Source organism: Corvus brachyrhynchos, unplaced genomic scaffold (genome assembly GCF_000691975.1).
Source record: "Corvus brachyrhynchos isolate BGI_N302 unplaced genomic scaffold, ASM69197v1 scaffold100, whole genome shotgun sequence".
NCBI lineage: Eukaryota > Metazoa > Chordata > Aves > Passeriformes > Corvidae > Corvus > Corvus brachyrhynchos.
The window spans coordinates 1,478,460-1,496,465 of record NW_008236230.1 but is presented as its reverse complement, the minus strand read 5'-3'; the positions used below and the strand labels follow the sequence as shown (position 1 = coordinate 1,496,465).

The 18,006-nt window shown below is 45.4% G+C and overlaps 1 long non-coding RNA gene across 6 annotated transcripts in view; it reads right to left on the bottom strand.

The window, feature by feature from the left end:
* The window catches only part of LOC108449790, a 41,438-nt gene extending 25,162 nt beyond the window's left edge, over positions 1 to 16,276 (bottom strand). For 2 of the 6 annotated variants that reach the window (XR_001866083.1, XR_001866084.1), the window contains exons 1-2: positions 16,054 to 16,276; positions 8,501 to 8,642 (exon numbers count right to left, since the gene is read on the bottom strand). This is a non-coding gene — a long non-coding RNA (uncharacterized LOC108449790). Of the gene's footprint in view, positions 1 to 8,500; positions 8,643 to 8,862; positions 9,066 to 16,053 lie in introns of those variants that run through there. The other 4 variants (XR_001866080.1, XR_001866081.1, XR_001866085.1 and 1 more) reach the window with 4 other exon arrangements.
* Positions 16,277 to 18,006: the final 1,730 nt, after the last annotated feature.

The window sequence follows — 18,006 nt, the reverse complement described above, 5'->3', positions numbered from 1 at the left end:
AAGAGTGTGCCTCACTGGCGCATCTGACTAGATATTGTCATGAGGGGAGAGGGACAATACTTACACTAACCAGTGTGTGAAAGTAGTCCAGTGAGGGAATCATAACTGTGCTTGTATTTATGTATTCAAATAGTTTGTAAAACTCTAAGACCCTGTTCTTTTAATTTCAGATCCCCAAACTCTTGAAAGTCCAGATCAGTCTTGATCACCTCATTCTTGTTGTGCTCGACATGTTTTGCCTCTAGTCAAAAGCCCCAGGCTTCTTCACAGTCAGATGTACATGTAGATATTTTGACAGAACTGCATGAGACAAGTCAGATCAGCAGCTCTGCCAGTAAAATCTTAGAGATGTAACTTGCAAAGGAAGGACAGTGATACGCAACTATGGGCAAAAAATTCCTCCAGCAACTGCGTCCAAAAGGTGTATCAACCAGGAGTGTAGTGACTACAATATTACATTAGCATTTAAACCAGGAGCCTCATTTAGTGCCTGGCCCTGAATGAAGGTCACCTTGGGCCATTCACTTTACACCACATCTCAGACCTGATCTTCATACACTCTCCACGTTATAATTATGTATCAAATATAGTTATGCATACATAAGTATGCATCAAATATATATTGGTTTAGTTTATGTAGTCTCTAAGAGTACTATCCCTGCTGTGCAGGCACCTATGTTGGTATAAAACTTCTCTTTATTGACTAAGTAAAATATATTTCTATAATATATTTTATTATGGAAATTTATCTATTTATTTATTTATATTTACATAAATATTTCTAACTTAGGGATAAGCTGTGCCACTCTACATCCCTAGAAACTACTACCTACCCATTCTCACTGCAAGACTTTCTGCTAGGTGTTTGGACAAGTGCACCTGCTGAAGCAGCCTAGTCCGTGGTTGTGGTGGTTATAAAGCTTCAATATACATCCCAACAAAGGCTCCCTAGCTATTTTCATACATAGTGTGGAATAAAAGACACATATCTCAATGCCACAGAAGCTTTTCTCCCTCTCTCCATGTTCTCATCATTAGTGAACATCCTTTGGATCGAAGATTGTTGTTTGATCCCAGGAAAAGGTTAACAGTGACAGCAGTGCTTAGGCAGTTGCTCCAAATGGCTTAACTAGGGATCCACTACAAATCAGGTTAGGCAACTGATCCTTTTCTTTAATAAAAACATATTTAATTTTTCAGGGCATCTTTTTTTTCTTGAAAAACTTTTTCAAGCCAGCTGCAGCTGCATCCTCCATCTCCTCAAGCCACAGCCTGAATTAGCATCCTTTCAAAAAAATAAGACAGCTATCCCAAGTTTTACGTTTCATGCTTACAGACAAGCTGAGCAGATGTGATGCATGTTTACAAATGCAGAGACATTTTGGGAGTTGCCCTGTTTGATGTCTGGACATGTTTTGTACACACTCCTCATATTGCTGCAAGTTCTTGGAGGAGGATCCTTCCACGGTGACTTTACTAAATGAAATAAAATTTAGCCTCTTTCTGATTAAGTCAAAGGGAACTTGGCTTAAAGTTTTTATTTTCCTTTTTTTTTCCAGTTGCAAGATATCTCTTTAGCTTGTATCTAACTGTGTCATCAGTAATTAGGCATGTACAGGAAATCAATCTCAACAGGGATGTAAGATTCAAAACCTGCCAGTAAGCAGTAGATAACAAATCTTTTTAAACAAAGGCTCTTCAAAATTATACTTATTAGTGAAATAGAGTCTCTGAGTCCAACTCCCAGATAACCTAACAATAATTAATTTTGTTCAAAAGAGTAAGCCTGAACTGTTGTGGTGACCATAGGAATACAAATCACTAAGATAAAGCCTGGACAGAGCTCCTCTGGGCTGGGAAGTATGAACAGCAGCATGACAGGAGGGACGGCAAGGTAAAAAACAAAAATACCAACAAAACCCAAAAAAATCCTGACAGAAATTTAGGCCTGGGAAATGCGTGTCAGCCGGTAAGGAACTCTGCTCCTGTTGGCCTGCAGATTCAGGATGTCCTGACCAGGTACAAATCACAAGGTCCACTTTGGGGGCATTTGTTTCTTCCAGTGGTTGGTTGCATCAAAAAGTTTTCTCTGATAAAGTTTCTGATTTCTAAGATTTCCCATCTAAGCAGAGAGGAAAGCATGGCAAAGCATAGATATTTTGTGATCATACATGTGCTTCCATATCTCTGTAGACACAATCACAGGCCAACACAGAGAAGGTCAAATGTGGAGCTGAGAAGAGGCAGTGTCCCTTCTCTGGTTACATGTCTGCACACGTAACATCAGGTTCAGACACTGAGGTGATGTAAATTGGAAATGCTGTGTTTAAGTCAGCAGAGCTAGGCCATTTGATGCTGATCCAAAATATCTTCTCTAAGTATGTAGGCAGATCCACTGAGTCAGAGGTAGTTTACAAATAATCAAATTTGCTCTTTTTTTCCTTCCACCTGGAGCCTATTAATCCGTAAAATTTGGGAAACAATGAAAACCCACTGCAGTGTATTACTAGATTTTGAAAAGTCCTGCATTCAACAGTTGGAGTTGGAGTTACTTGCAGTCGTTAGATTAACAAAGTTGCTCTAGCAACACAGTTCTTGAGATGTAGTCAGCAAACCAAGACTACAAAAACAAAGGACCCACAAATCAAGTCCACAAGGACAGGCAGCTAGTTTCATTGCTTCTGACAGCAAGGTAGTTTAAGCTCTGCTTTCATTTCACCATGTGTGTCCTCATTGATTTTGAAACTGGGAAGGACCTATTAGATATGTTGCATTGGGGTATTGCCAGTAGCTATTGCTTTCAAGACCTTTACACACTGAGATGGGAAGAATGTGTCCATGAAATAGATACTAGAGCCTGTGTGTTTGTGCATGCGTGTGTCAACTTCAGAAGGAAAACGCCTGAATTAGTTAGATCTGTAAACTTAGCTCCCTTTGGGAAAACTCCTCCTCCAGAAACCTTCTACTTTTTCAGAAAACACACATTCTTGTTATTCCAGCTCTCTCATATATTTTGTAATTCCAACATGCAGTGAGATCAGTGTCTGCATTGGCATAAAGGACTCCTGCAATTATGGCACAAATGAGGAATAAAATATCAAGCCTGCTGCACAGATACACAAACTGATCTATAGGAAGGCAGAACATGCTGCTTAACATTCACAAATAACAATGCAGGCGTACCCAGATACATCTTTATCTTTGCTCTTACAGTTTTCACTTAATGGCTTTATTTCGTCAAAGTTCTTCTATATCATAGAAAGAGGCACTTGGAAGACACTTGGAAATTGAAAGGACATCACAACACTTTGCCTCTCTGCTTCCATCCTGCATCCATACCCTGTGATTTCAACTCCACCTCCAAGCTGGACTGAAGTGGGAGATAAACCAGGCACCAGTCCAGAGCATCACTCTGATAGGGAGACAAAGACGTGTGGATGGAGAGCAACTCAGAGGACACATCGCTGACCACCTCTCTTTGCATTGCCTGCTGCACCCCTTGACTCTGTGCCACTTCCAGACTTTCATTGTAGCAAGGTCCATGAGCCCTTTCATCAGCCCTAACTCCCAGCAATTGCCTGTCTTTGTGATTTTAGAGCTCCCTGCTCGCTCCACAGCTAGTAAAGGAAGCAGCCAGGCACCTGGAACTATAAGCAAGTCCCTATTGCTCTCCCGTGGGGTGAGACATGCCCTCCCATCCATTTGCAGAGTTCTCTGGACCAGGAGTGGGGGAAGGGACACGGGACCCACCCCACATCCAGCCATGGCAGCCAAGCTCAGATGGGAGGCACCTGGGGCTCCCAGGTTCGACCCCTCCATGTCCAGCAACTGGGATTTCTCAGATGAATGCTCCTGCCCTGGAACTCACTCCCCTTGGCTGCTGCTCAGACCTTTAGTCTAATAACCCACAGGGCACCATACAAACTTCATTCATTTTGTTTAACCTTCAATTAACTGAGTTTCTTCTACAATTTTTCCCCAAGATTGAGGCCTCCATGGCAAACAGGAATGAGAAACAAACTTCTTAAGTTTTTCTGCTAAAGACAGCAGGGCAGCAAAGTAAATACAGTTACTCCATGCTGTCTAAACCAAAAAACAGTACCGAAATGTGAACAAGAAAACAACCTTAACATTGATAAACCTGAAAGAACTGTCTGTAAAGAGCTGACTGCCTCTGCTTGTCTCTTTGGCAAAGAAAACATTTCAGACGCAGAGCAGGGATATAGCAAAGGGCCAAAATAAAATGCAGAATTAATGTCTTTTTTCTTTAATTTGTAAAAACACCTGCTATGCTAAGGATGCAAGAGAAGTTTTTCTATTTCTTTTCTCTCTGAACAATTGCTAGAGCTGCTGTAGAGACATTTTGCAACTGTGAATACAAAAGGAGGTGGTTTATCTGGCAGTCAAGCTGAGGTCCCCATGATGAAGGTCTGATGACTCTGGCACTGGCATGCACATGCCAGCTACTCCCTCCTGTGATCCTCTGTGCTGCAGCTCACCCAGTCTCTCTTTTTTTTTCCCATGTCATGATTTTGTCATAAAGTTTCTGAACCCCTTGCCTGTGGCTTCAGATTGTCTCCTGCCTCAAGTGAAGGGACTGCCTCTGGGAAAGACAGCCTAGCTAAAGGGTCATTGTCCCAGTTACCAGGATGAAGTAGGGGAGGGGAGAGATTTAAGGGATTTTAAAGTGTTCCCTGTAATTTGACAGTTATTAGTCATGTACCAGCCCTCCTAGTGCCTCCAGCTCCTTCATAACTAGGTACATACCTGCAGAACTCCAAGGGTTTCTATGGAGCTACATAAGGTGAAAAGAAAAAAACCCGAATGGTTCCCAAAGTACTTCAAAATTAATTGGCTAGATTGTGGTCTTGAGGTTTGTTGAGCTTTTTCAAAAATCCTGACAATTTCTGTGGCCCAAAGCAGGGTAGAGCTGACTTTCAGAGTCAGCATGGTTGGAGCTCGTTGCATTTCCTCCAAGATAAAAGAGAGAATCATTTCACACTTTGCCCGGATTTGCAGTAACACTGGAGGTATGTGAATCACGATGATAAATGTTGCAATGCACAGCAGACTCCTGATTCAAAGTCTTCTCTTTATGAATCTTTCCTATCTCTAAGAGAGTATGATGTAGCTCTTGGGTAGATCCCAGATGTGGAATCCCACTTCAGCACAAACCCCACTGAGACCTTTGTGGCAGAGAGGAGTCCTCTCTTCCTGGCCAGACAGTGCAAACACAGCTCAAACACGCTCATCTCCTTTGGGCTGGACCTGGTGAGGCCTGAAAAAAGGAAGAAATGAGCACTACACTTTTGGTGCCTCAGCCACAGAAAAGGACAATCTGTGCGTGGTTAACACCTATTAACTCAACCATTAATGGTCCATACACTAGGCTTTCAGCTCTGCATATTTTCAGTTTGGTCCCTGGTAAGGCAAGGTAGCATCCACCACAGATAAGGCCTCTGTGCTTTGGGGGAACCAGGCAAAACCCTGTGACTTCAGAATCTAGATCTGCATCCATATTTTGTAGCTACCTCCCAGCCCTGCTTTGCAGTAACAGTTTTGGAAAACACCATTACAAGAAGAAGGGAAAATCAAAAGTTTCCTGCTCTGCATGATGAAGATCCCACTTGGGAAATCACCTACCTCACTACTCCTGCAAACGAGATGCCAGGCATAAATATTTCACCCAACTGAAAGTAAATACAGATCCTTCTGCTAAACCTGCAGTTCCAGAAAGACAAACATAAAAAGACTTAAATGAAGATGTGAGGCCAAAAATGAACTTCAGCAGCATAAGCAGGCACGGTGCTAGGGAGCACAGAGGAGTAGAGGTGAAATCATTTAGCAAGAGTACATGGTGGGAATTTGAGTGACTCACAGGAGCAGCAGCTTTCATTATTTCAAACCATTGAAAAACACCCTTGGTCCCCACACCAGGGTGTGGCTGCACATATTGAAGGTGTCTCAGGTTTCAAGTGGCAGAGGCATCCTTGGGGCACCTGGGTACCCCTGGGACTCCTCCCTGCCCCCTTGATTCCCGATGGAGTGGCAGGATCTGCACATGCTCTGGAGAGCTGCCCACATCCCTGCTGTTTCAGGCAATCCATGCGGCAGGGGAGGCAGCCCCCTGCCCGGGGTGCACTCCTGTGGGGGTACACTGGCAAAGGGGATCAGCCTGTGTGTTGCTGTGAAGACAAAACTTTGATCTTCCATCTTCTGAAAAAAGTAAAGTGGGAAGGATAGAGAGGGGAGAGGAGGTCACAGAGCACATAACCACACAGAAATATTGCCCATCACCTGGGAATCCCCTGAACATGGGAGAGGGCTTCCTTTGCCAGAAAGCTCAGCCAGCTGTTTTCCCAAAGGGCTCTTTGGGGTTACAAGTATCTACACATAACAAGGAGCATCTTTTAGCCTGCTCTGCTTTTTATTAAGGACTTAGTAAGCACTTTCTTAATTCATTTAGTGACATCTTTCCTTCATTTCCCAAAGCCAGTCACCCACTGAAATTACTGACCTTAGTAAACACCAAAAAAAAGAGTACCACTCTTTTAATGAAAAAGCTTGGCATTAGTTCGCAGTAACAACTGCAGAATCCTTATGGAAGAAGCCAATTAAGCAATAAAGCACAATAAAGTACAGCCTATTACGCTAACATAATAATTCACACCTACAGTATTGCTACTAGAATCACACCTGCAGTGTTGCATAAAGCCAAAAGCCAGGAACTGTTAAAACAAGCCAGCCAGTTTATTATTACGATATAATTTCTGCCTGGGGATACAGTGCAGAAAAGATAAAATATTGGTATGTATTCTTATTTGAGTGTGAACAAAAATCTGGATTTTCAAAGGGAAATGAACAAGTGGTTTAAGAGTAAAGTCAGATGGAGCTTGATTCATTTAAAACTATACAAGGCCAAATGCTGACAATTAGCTAGTGGGGTGGGGGTCTGCAGTAGAAGAGGAAAGGAGTGGATGAGGTGACACCATGGCATCTCGCATCTGGTCTGTGGCCTGCTCTCATGGGGCAGGTATTTAGCTGACCTTAGCTGAAGGACCTCATTGAAGCCAACAGAGCTATTATGTACATAGAGCTAGCTGCTGGGCTGGAAGTAATTTGATAGAAAAAAAAATAAGTGCTTAGTCAAAATATCTAGCATGCTTTCCCTTTGAAATATCCCCCAGTGATAACTATCATAATTATACTTCCTTGCTCAGGTTGGTTACAGAGGAATTAGGCAGTCGTCACCCATCCTTGCTCTGTGAAGAGTTTCAGCTGAGTTAAAGGCATGGGACATGGCACTGCTCAACTGTGTCAGCAGCAGGTCATCCCATCCTAAAGCACTCCCAAACAAGGAATAATTAAAAACTAAAAAGATCCAGAGACAGTAGAGACCCCCTCTCTTACGGCACTCCCCAGATAGCTCAGAAAACAAAAGAAAGGTGTTGTTTTATTACAGCATGCATGGGGCTGGATGTTCCCATTTCACTTGGTTATGACCCTAATTGAACCAGTTCCAGGACATAAATGAGGGAGTGGTGCTCTGGTACTTGGGAAATACCTTTTCCATTTAGAATTTTGGCCAGCCAGAGAGCAGATGTAGCCTGCTCCTGCTCTAACACCTGGCAGTTTCTGGGGGCCATGGGGAAGCTGAATGCTGGCATTCAGTCTTAGTGCACCTGTAACAGTGCCTGGAGCTGCCCCTGGCATTACAGGCAAAACAAAGGCACTGCCCATTCCCACACACTGGCTAAGAAACCTGCTCCTTACTGTGGGCTCCTTGGCAAGTGGGGCCCTGACTAACAAGTCCCACAGCTTTTGTGTCTCCTCATTGCCCTGATGGCCCGAGGCTGGTCACCTCAGCCCTGCTGTCACATCCTCCTCCTGCCTGGCCTCCCCTGCCTCTGCTTTCCTGTCTGTCTGGCAAGCTGCCACAGAAACAACTTCCCCTTCCCACTGCTCCGACCTTGTCCCCAGGTGCCCCTGGAGCCAATGGTCATACCAGATCTGCAGTATGGAGGCTGCAGCCACCTTTCCTGGTAACACTTTAACTCTAAGCAGCCAGCCAGGCAGGTGAAAGGTCAGGGTGGTCCCTGCATCGCCCCTGCTGACAGAGTCCATTTCCCTGGTGTGGCACACCGAGGTCCCACATACAGTCAGCCTCCTCAGACTGGATGGACAAGGGTGTCCATCCTGCCCATCTCCTAGTCTGCATTGTGGATCCCCAAGAGTACCTTTGGGACAACAGCCAGGGATGATCCTTGCCCACCACCAGATACAGAGGACTGGAGGGCACTTGACCTAAAGCCATGTCCCTGTGCCCTAGATGGCCGCCTCAGATCTCCAGGCCATGGCAGTCTCCAGGACTCCATGTGTGACAAAACCCAGGGATCCAGGCACTCCGTGAGGAGCTGAACATAGAACCTGGTGGAAACCCCATAAATTAAAGTCCACTGAGTTATTCAGGATTACCACTAATTAGTTAAACAAACCTTACCCTCTGACTTCCATGGAGACTCAGAGGCCCCAACCTCCACTGCTTCTCTCTGGAGCTGAGAAGTTATCAGGGGCACTTCCCTCAAAACTGGGTTGTCTTACAGCATTTTTCTGTGGCACTGTTTGCTTTGGTCTGAGGATTTCTGTGTGCAAAACAAACGAAAAAAATAAATAAACCCAAAACACAACAAATAAGTAGATAATTTCTAGGAACAAATTAATGGTTTTAGGGACCATTTAGAAGGGGGTGAAAACAAAAAACAGTGAGGGACTTTAGAAATGCCTGGAACATGCCCAGAGCTTGTGCTAAAGTGAAATGGGGTGAAAACGGGTCAGATATTTTCTTTTAAATTTGTATTCTACCTGTTTAAGTGGCTCCTTGAAAACTTGTAACAGCCAAAAGTGCGTTTCACAGCTCTGAATTCCGAAGGGAAGTAAAAGTTATCTGGTCGTCCTCTGCTTTTTTTTTGTGAAACAACTTCCCTTTACAGAGGTGTATGCTGTGCTCCACTCAGCTCCCAAGCTGCACTGATGAACTACCACACATACATACAATTAATTCTAAAACCTAGGGAAACAGGGGAAGGGGAGTGACACTCTTTTTTTTTTCTTTTTCAGAAGCCTTTTCTAAAGATGCAGCAAGGGGCGGGGGGGGGGGGGGGGGGGAGTGCAGAATGAAACATTTGATATTAAAACCAGATGTGGAAAGGGGGAAAAAATTAGGTTTGTGCCAACCAGCATCAAGGAGAATTTTTTATGTTTCAGCTTCAGAGTTGAATCTGCAGCACGCCGCACCACATGCTGATATCCGTCAGTCTAATGACTACGGCATCTCAGCAGCAGAACACTCCTGCCAGCAGAGAGAAGGGAGTTGGTAAACTAATATCAACCTCTTCTCGCTGTCTATTACGGTAGAACCTTTGGGACAGTTAGTGAAAACTGGTTCAAACTGTGCTGCCGTCTAAACTTCAGACTCATTGAAAAGCCTGCCTTGGCCCCAGGCCAAAGTCCAGGGTTTTATTACCAGTCTCATGTCTTTCTGTCCCCTGCCTTCCATTACCCATTTATTTTCTTTAGCTTCTTATATTAAAAAAAAAAAAAGAAAAAAAAAAGAAAAAAAGTATCCTTATACTACAACTATCTTAACAAATCCGGGTACATGTCACAGACCTCGTTAATTGATTCCACATCCAAAACAGAAGACTTGGGCTATTTTTGTTGTTCAAAGCTGTACATTGGCCAACATCCTCTGCATATAATTAACCCCCTATTTCCATGGAATCTCTGCATTAACTTATTACAGTCTCAGCTGGTAATGAACTCCCAGGAGAAGTCCACACACAAACACTGTCCATTGGCTTCGCTGCCCACGTGGATTAAACAAAAATTAATCTCATCTATTTGGTTATTCATTTGGTGTCTTTAAATTGGAGGCATTTTTCTGCTTCGTTTGATGCACACAAAGAAAGAGGGATCTGGCTACTGAACTTTATCCAGAAACATCCATGTGTGGAGCAGATTAATGGGAACTTTTCATACCCATAATAGCTTTACAGCAGTGAAGTAGAACACGCAGTTCTCCCCGGGTGACTATAATGCTCTAGGAGACAGGGAAAACAAATGTGGCTAGAAGATAGCAATGTTTTGCTCATCAAGTGCTGTGTAGTTTAGACATCATTAAAGTGACATGTTTAGAACTGAACCTGGGGGAAACTCACATTTTGTTAATGTGGAGGTCTTTTTGTTTTGTTTCATTTTGTTTTGCTTTGTTTTTTGTGGTCCAGTCAAACTTTTGGACACTGAAATAAAAAGAAGGATGTGACAGATAAGAGATGTCCCAAAACAGCTGCTGGTATCAAGTGACCACATGTAAAATGGTAAAAGGGAATCGACAGGCAGACTAGTAAGGAAAAGCAGTGGAAGCAGCAGGACTTACTGATTCTGTCTCTACCTGCTTCCCACCGGAAACGGTGATTTCTAAATAAAGAGTGCAGAACAGATATTTTTATATCACTTATAGCTTAACTGGTAGCAACCACCTAGCTGAAATCCCAGAGAGGGAGGTCCTTCTCCAGGCTTTGCGCTGACCACGGCTCAACCACCTTACTGCTGTATGCCTCATTTTCCCCATGGGATAAGCCAGGGTAAGAATAGCAGCGTCCTCTGGAAAATGCTCTGAGAGCAACTAGGGAAGAAGACCTCAAGTGGATAACTCTAAATAAACTCACTTCTCCTCTGCCTCCTCTCCCCCTCTCAAACTCTTTCTCAAAAAGAGAAAAGGCTCTTGGGTTTTGGGGTTGCAGTCTTCAACAGCACTCATCTTTATACCATGTGGGGATCTCTCTGGTCCATGGGGATCACATGGAGGCGTCCTGAAGAGGTGTCATGGGGACTAATGGTGTCTTCTCCCTGCCATGGGCACAAAAGCTGCTTCTTGACATCAACTGGCTTCGTCAGGTCAAAAGCATCATGGTCATTCCATCTGTGCTAAGGAACTTCCTCAACCAGACCCTTACAAATTCATGCTCTAACTTCCGTGGACAGTAATAATCCCATTTCTTGCATGAGATCCAAATGTAGCAAACCTGCCTTTCCCGTAAATGCCCCTCCCTGCCTCTCATGTGATTTTGGTTCTATTTAGAAAATACTCGTTACTTGGAAAGGTATTTATGCAAATTTTCAGTTGAGGGTGTGCCGTGTGCTGTGAAAACCCACAGTACTGCCTAAGTCACCCCTCGCACAATATGCCTGCTGTTGTAGGACCTTCTGGAAGAGGAGCAGACCTGGCCACATGCTTCAGGGCCCTCAGGATTTCCCTGGCCCAAACAAGTGCTCCTCTTCCTGCAAGCCAGGGATGGAGCCCCTCCAAGACCAGCACCTTGAGGCCACCTCAGAAGTGGCCTGAGCAGACTGAAGGACAACCTGCAGCACAGCATATTCCTCACAAGGGAGCTGCCAGCCAGGATGAATGCTGGACAAAACCTCTGCCTTTCTCTGAAATGCCATCATTTTCAGCCTGAGCTTTTCAGGCTCACCTGGTACTTGCTCAGGTGCTTAAAGGTTGCAGTGGCAATTCCCTGCCTATCAGCACCCAAGCCAGCTGGATTAAACTTCCCTGGCATCTGTCCATGCGCGTCAAAGCCTTGGGCAGCCATGCAGACAATCGCCTTTGACAAGCAGGGGCAGATGGGCTTGGAGGAAGGTGAGTGTGGTGGCCTAGCTCCTTCTTGGAGGCACCTCTCCCCTCCTGCCCCCCACTTCTCCAGCTAGCATCCCCCCCAGGCAGCAGGGCTGAGGCAGCAGCCAGCTGTTTCCCCCCACATCCCCAGCAGCTCCTGTCCCCCTGCCACCTCAACATCCCGCTGGCATGGTGAGCTACATCAGTGGGAAAGCAGCCAGGGGTCACTGGTGTATGGCAAAAAGCAAAAATGATCAATGTGCCATCTCTGCAAACAGCCTGGAGCTCCACAATGCAGGAAGCACACATGGGTGAAGCCCCTCATGGAGGAGGGGACTACCTGCCCTGCACCTCAGCTTTACAGGAGGGAGCAGCAGGAGCCGTGTACCTTGGAATACTTGTTTCAGATGTACCTGAACAGAAAGCATTAAAAATCACTGAAGGGCCTGGGAAAAGGGGGTTTAGAGAGAGCATTCACATCCATGGCCTTAAGTGCTCTTCACCTGAAAACCACTTGCTGAGATGTTGCCATGACTCTCATGGCAATGCCTCTAGGGCGGTGTGTCCTGGGGTGTCCTTGCCACTCATCTCCTGCAGTTTGAAAGATGAGCAACAGGGCTGTGACTGGGCACCCCATGCCTTCCATGGTGTTTTCAGGCTGGACAGAGAATGGATAGGCTTTGTTCATCCAGCGAAGATCTCCATTCACTTCTGATAGGCTGCCACAACCTACTGCCAAAAAAGAAGGAGAGCAGAAAGCAAACGGTGTACAGAAAATGGAAATCAGGCTTGAGGACAAATACCAAAGCCAGTGAGGATGTGGCTGAGACCCACCCACTTCTGCAAAGCAGCTTTGCAAGTTCTTTTGCCACCAATATTTAACCAGTCAACCAGTTCATCTAGTCAGCTACGTCAGCAAGCACCTCTGCTCCAACCACACTGCTCTGGTCCTCCAAGCAGTTCTGTTCAGCGCTGCTCAGGCACACCTCTGCCAGCTGGAAATGCACTGGCTCAGGTACTGAAGCCATGCAAAAGAGCAGCAAGGCACGGGGATCAGCTAGCTGCTGGAGGCTGACACAAGTTCTCCAACACAGCTGCCCAGCTCGCCTTTTTCCAGGCACAGGGTGCCTTTTTCCAGGCACAGGGTGTCTCTGGCTAGATTACAGAGAGCAGAGCACAGCTATGACCAGTCCAGGGCACAGCAAGAAGAGGAAGCAAAGCAGAAGTGTCACGTATGCTTACTGCATCAAACCCAACATCTGAAGGACACTGCTGTCATTGACTGCACATGGATAATTTCTGCAGGCAAACACACCAGTTGGACGTGTCCAGGCCCGTGTTCATTACCAGCGTGGAGATGAAGTTGGTGGGATTCCTGCAGTGCTGAATTACTTGGCTCATTACAAGCACACATTCTCACATACAAGTTTTTGCACCAGAGTGCAAAAAACATTGTGTAAGAATTGTGACTTTAAGATCAGGATTGCACCTAATCTAGCAGTCTTACTTTCACAGTTCCCACGAAAACAACAGTGTGATTGCCCTTTATTCAACATTTACTAATGCTTCTAAAATACTGGGAAGAATTTCACTAATCATCCATTTCCTTACGCTTCACAAAGGAGCTGAAATAAACCCTGAAAAATTACAAGACGTGCAACAACCAGCGGAGGTCTGTAAGCTGCACCAGTTAAGTAACCAGCCAGCAGATTACAGCACAAAAACCCTTTCAAAGGGAACTCGATAGCGGAGCATCGCTGAGAACTCCATGAATGAAGATTGCCAAGCTGCCTCTGAGGGAGGATTTTGCTGAAAGTCAATGAGACCCTAGGGGAGAGATTTAGGGAATTCACTTCTCATTCAGCCTGAAGTCTTCTCAAAGCAACTTGGATATCCACACCGATATCCAAAGCCTCCTGCTCAAGCACCCAAAATTCAGACCACCCACAGCTTTCACACACATTCAGGCCCCCCAGGAGAGTCGAGGTTTGCCTAGTGGATCCAGAGTTTCCCACTTCTCCACTTCTCATATTTCCTGACCCCATGGAAATTACCCTCAGCACAGGAGGGAGCTGCCTGTATTAGCAGGGAATGTAGCCTGGAGAGGAAGACGAGGAGAAAGCAACTGCTACTGCTCTTCAGCCGACCTGACCACCCTGCGAGCTCTGCAAGGCTCTGCAGGGAAGAGCATGAACCTCGGGGAACCCGTGGCACACATGATTGCCAGGTGACATCTTCCCAGGAATCTGGTGAAGGGTCGACTGATGGAAACAGTGACTAGGCAGCAGACTGGAAACCCTGGGATTTCAAATGCTTCCTTGAAGTTTAAAACTTGATGGCATCCATCACACGCTTCCCAATTAGACTCCCGCGATCACCATGCATTTTTTCTTTACTGTCTATGGTGCCCTGGATGAAAGATACCAATCCATCCAAAATCACAGAAGAATGCTATAAAAAGTCCCAATAAGCTGTTGGGACCCAGTAATTTCTATGACTTCCATTTACTGATTTTAAGTTCAGGGAAGAAAAAACAGGAAATTGATCTACAGTAAAAGCAGACAATGCTGTGTCAGGAAATAGTAGAACTTCCCTATTTATCAAGCTGGGAAATGTCAGCTGGGGTTTTATAACCCAACATTTATGTGTCAAAAAGTAAAATTCACAGCAGAGCCAGGTTTCCAAAAGTTTATCTACACAGTTGCAAGCCTTGTGTAGACATGAGGAAGTTCTCCCAGCTCAACAAAAAACATGGTTTTTGAAGTGAGTTATTCAGGCCAGCTCTGTGAATGTGTATTTAATTTTCAGTTTATTTTGGTTTAGCTTAAAATTCACTTCAAAATCAATTATTCTGGTTTCAAACCAAGCTGTCCACTTTGTAACAGTTTTAAACTTTGCTCTCAGTTGTGGAAAGCAACTTTCCCACAGAGCAGAGGACAGGACAAGTTTTAATTCACACCTTTGTTTATTTGTGAACTCCTGTGTGGAACTAGTCTTATTTTAGAATAAAAGCACTCATGCAGGGACTCAAGTAACAAGAGAGTTAGAGCCCATTTAACTATTTCTGAACATTTTGTGTGTATGCCAGCTTTGTATCACAACACCTACTCTGTATGCCAGTTCTGATGTCATGACACAGCTCGTTGTAATAGATTATTTGGGGATTAAAACCAAAACAAACAGGTATTATGAGGAAAAAATATTGCCACATGAGGGCATGCTTCATCTTTTTCAAAAGCTTGCCTTTTCGACTCCAATCTTAGGCAAGTTGCATTTTAAGACCTAGTTTTAGAAAAAAGGAAAACTCAGGTTTTATTTATGATTTGCTAGCTTTGTAACATACCAATTAAGTGCAAAATTAGCACAAACTTTGAAAAGGAACATTCTTTGCTTCCATCTGTGGTCATACTATTTTCCTGTGGTGACAGCAATATGCACTTTGGGCTCAGGGCAGAGGAGATGAGCTATCTCAATGCATAATACTCATGTTCTGTACCACGTTGTGCAAATAAGCACAGGACACAAAATCCAAACACAAAATTATGAAAGACATAAATTTCACCTTTTGTCCAATGCGAACAGCTTCCCAGCCAACCAGGCACGTCAAGGCAAAAGGAGGCATCTCTTTGCTGTTCTCTTGCAAAAGAAGGGCAGGGTTGTGGGATTCCCCAGGGTTTCCCAGCTCTAACACATCACTGGATCTGTGTCCTCCCAGATAAGACTGAGTCTGCACCCCCTTGACTGTGAGACTGCTGCCAAACCTGCAGTATACCTTTCTGGGGATTCCTCAAGTCACATGATCCCCTCAACAAAGTGTGCCCTGCTAAGTCCCTCTTTCAGGCAAAACTACCATCATCGGGCTTTCAGAGCCTGCCAGGTCATTTGTGGTAACAGCCCAGAAATTAATTAGGTCTGCAGACCATACTGATGGGCAGCAAGAAGTTAATCTGTCCACCTAGACAGCTGCACCAGAGCAGGAATCCTGAGGGCCACAAACCTTCTCCGGCCCTGAAAGGAGGATTTTGGACCCATGGTGAGCACAGTGATTAATTAGGAAACAACAGCATCCAAGGGTTTGAGTCACTAGAAGTAATACTTCTTCTAGTGAGTCAGAGTAGCTGCACATTCTTGCTTCCTGGAAACTTGAGTACTTAAACATGCAACATCCCACTCCAGTATCATGTCTGTGTCATGGAAATGATTCCACAAAACCTTAGGTTTCTCCCAGCCAATTCTATTCTCTAGCCAGTATCCACTGATACTCAACATGCTATGGGATCTGGCTTGAGGTGATTTGTTAAAATTAAATGGGAGGGTGTTTTCCCACATTCCAGAGGAGCAGGGTCACACACTAAGTTTCAGAGCCTGCCACTCACCTGACCTGGGCTCAGCAATTCCTGCCAGAGGAGCACCAGATCCTGTAGCCTTCATCCTTGGCTGATCCAGGGAAGCAGGAAGCTGCAGAAGCTGTATCCCTCCCTCACAGCACACGGCTGCACAATTTTATAAGTCTGAGCTTGTGCTGACTAAGATGTTCGCACTGGCGATAAAAGCCAGCTCACAGGGGAAATCTTTCTTCAGCTTCTCCCTTTATCCAAGAGATGTAAATTCACTGTGTGTGTCTTTCACCACCGCACCCATGCTCCAAGATGACTTCATCCAGCCACGACAAGACAGACGAAACACGAATGCTCTGATGCTTGTGAAGACAGGTGCAGCAAAAGCCAGAGGTGGAGCAGTAAATAAGTTGAGAGGCAGGCTTTTTATCCAATGATATGGACAATATTAAATTCCCACATATTTTTTGTTGTTGTTAACATATTTCAATTATGAAATTGAAAGATGCCAGGCTTTATGTTCTCACTGTAAAATATCACAGGAAAATGTGCTGTGGTATTGGATGGGAGCATCACAGGTATTCTGTACTAATGGTGACTATGATTTTTCTCTTTCTTCTATGATTGTACCAAAAGTAGTTTTGAATTTATGCCAGAGCACATAAATACCTGGACATTACATTTCCACTATGCCCCTGGACAAATAGACCTGAAGGAGCAAAAACCCTGAATGTTTAGGCAGGGCTCAAGTTTCTCAACTCCTTTGCCAGGCCATGAACTACTTTTTTTGTGCACCTCCTGGCTTCTCCACCGGCTTTTGCACCACAGCCTGAACCCACACATCCTCCCAGGCCATCACTCCTCCAGAGCCCTGCAGCTCCTGGTGGAGCTGCAGCTGGGCACCCCTGCCCACTGGTTTCTGCTGCTGCCCCTTCCTCAAGGACTTTGCACAGCCACCCGGTCACCAGGACCTGGAAAAGCTGCAGTGCAATTTGCTACTGGGTTGGAAAGAGAAGCTGGATCCCCCAGAAATAAAAGCAAGGGCAGGGAGATGACCAGGCTGTCCTGCTGAGTGTTAAGGGAGAAGAGAGGTTCCCCACTCGCTTGCCTGGCCCCTGATATGCCCAGCAGCAATGTTATCTGCACCTCTGAGCATCCCAGGCTTGCCTGGCATTGGGAGATAAAGGATTCTATCATATCTTTAAAGAGAGACAGGCTGTGTGAGAGGCGGCCTGTGGCCCCATCTCAGAACTGGCAGGAAAAAGTCAGTGTGTGGGAGCAGGAGTGAGGGACACCTGAGTCACACATGGTAAGACCAGCCTGGCACAGGCACTCATCCAGCTGGGGCAGCAGGATGGCCCTCCCACAGCTTCCTCTGCTGCACAGTTTTCTACATGCAGGAATGAACTCCAGCACCCAAGGAACAACCTTCCCACCAAGCAGGCAGGGAGCTGTAGAGAGCAGGGTGAAAGGGACTGTCAGTCTGAAGAGCACTCAGGGGAGAGAAGTAAAAATGATGGAGCTGAGATAATAAATAAAAGAACAAAGTGAAAATAAACAGAGTGAAATAAAAAAATTAATACCTAAAAAATAAAGGGGAAGGAGACGTAGCCACATTCTCACTGGCTCCTGCCTCAGCAGCACAGTCCTCTCCTAGCTCATGGAAGGCCAAGAGTGGGTCTCACAGGGCTTTGTCCCTGTGAGAACATCACAGAGTGGACAGATCCCACAGCAGGAGCCTCCTCTGGACAGTAAAGGAGCTGACCTCTACCCACAATGGACAAGGAGGCTGCCCCACGACCAGGTGGGTGACAAAGGGGCCTCCACTCTCCCTGATCTCCTGGGACCCAGCCTGACCCATGCCACCATTTCAGAGGTGGCTCTGGCTGAGAGTCAACAGGAAATCAACACCCCGGTCAAAGGCTGGAGCAGCTCAGGGGTGACAGTGAGCCTCCTGGCAGAGCTAGTGCCACTACTGCTCCCAGGAAAACA